At 43.0% G+C, this 1,526-nt stretch overlaps 1 protein-coding gene across 1 annotated transcript in view; it reads right to left on the bottom strand.

The window, feature by feature from the left end:
- The window catches only part of LOC101850398 (tetraspanin-15), a 50,896-nt gene that overhangs the window by 39,785 nt on the left and 9,585 nt on the right, over nt 1-1,526 (bottom strand). The window lies entirely within an intron of this gene.

Genomic DNA, 1,526 nt, shown 5'->3' with positions numbered 1-1,526 from the left:
AGAGAGAGAGAGAGAGAGAGAGAGAGAGAGAGAAAGAGAAAAAAGAGAGAGAAAGAGACAGACAGAAAGACACGCACACATACACAGAGAGAGAGAGAGAGAGAGAGAGAGAGAGAGAAAGAGAGAGATGAATCAGGAGAGGGAGACGGATGAAAAAAATTGACAAAATGGCACGGGATAGTCTAGAAGCAGAGCAAGTGATGACGATGACTGGGACAAGTCAGAGCGGCTAAAGGCAAGGTTCTTTCCCCCATCCCTTGAGCAAAGCAAGGACGAAGGGGGGATTTCTTTTCATGCTAACTGTTGAGTCTATTTGAGTTGTAGCCACTTGGCATGCGAGCGCATATAAATGTGAACGATGCAGTACTGGTACCAGAAAAGGTATTTATGAATGTTTTACTTTCCCATCGACACAATTTAGATCATTGAGGAGTCGAGCTGCTTTGACCCTGCCGACCCTGGCCGAACCAGAAGACACAACTTCCCAGGAGACAAAGACAAGATATAAATCTAAATTTTAAAAAAACAAACAAACAAAACAACTCCCCACCCCCACAAAACCCCAACGCACAACCAATAACCAAACCAAAACAAAGAACAACAACACCTTCCGTTTAATAATAAAACATCCCCATTTAAGAATCCAGCTCACGTCTTCTGCGTGCTACAGCGTACAGCCGGACAATTCACCAAAGATGCTAAAAGAGAGCGATTTCTTTTCCGGCTAATGCTTAAGTCTCTTTCCGCTGAAGCCACACCGCATATTATGTCCGCATTATAAGTGATAACGCACACACATTCATCACAAAATAATCCGAAAAGGGAACCGTTGCAACATGCACGACGCCCGCCACACAGTTCACATCACACAAGCGTACGACGTAATACATCAGGAAAGAGAAGCAGAGGAAGACCAAAAAGGCAAAATTATAGACAGGGACCGTACGAGCATCTTAAGAATTCCTTTCCCACTAATCTCACAACCACACTTCAGCAAATCAATTTCTGCCACCTTTCGTCATTTAACCAGTGAACTTAAAATTAAACATCTAACTGAGCAATACAATGTTTCATTTGGAATATCCTAAAACAACGGGGTAGAGAAAGTGTGTGTGCGTGTGGGGGGGGGGTCCTGGCATGGGATATGTTAAAGATATCGTGTTGGAATTACTGCTTCAGAGGACATCAGGCTTTCATAACTCTTTCTGAACTTACTCCAAACGTCCTTACGCAATACTCAATTCAATTCCGCAATTTCCGATTCGCCAAAACGCAATGTTGTTTACTTTTGACGCGCAGATTTACATTTTCGATTTTTCAACCACGAAGAGTGACACTGAGTGTTCCAGAATTTTTTTAAACGAAAATTAGATCATGAGGCCAGATGTGTGTCATACGAATTCTCCGTGTGGCAGCTGGATGACAGCTTTTGAGAGACAAGATTGTTGAGCAAGTGCAAGGTACTTCTAATTTGATCTCTCTCTCTCTCTCTCTCTCTCTCTCTCTCTCTCTCTCTCTCTCTCTCT

The sequence above is a fragment of the Aplysia californica genome, unplaced genomic scaffold (genome assembly GCF_000002075.1).
Source record: "Aplysia californica isolate F4 #8 unplaced genomic scaffold, AplCal3.0 scaffold00043, whole genome shotgun sequence".
Lineage (NCBI taxonomy): Eukaryota > Metazoa > Mollusca > Gastropoda > Aplysiida > Aplysiidae > Aplysia > Aplysia californica.
Note: the sequence above shows the minus strand (reverse complement) of the source record. Positions and strands in the feature narration are given on the sequence as shown.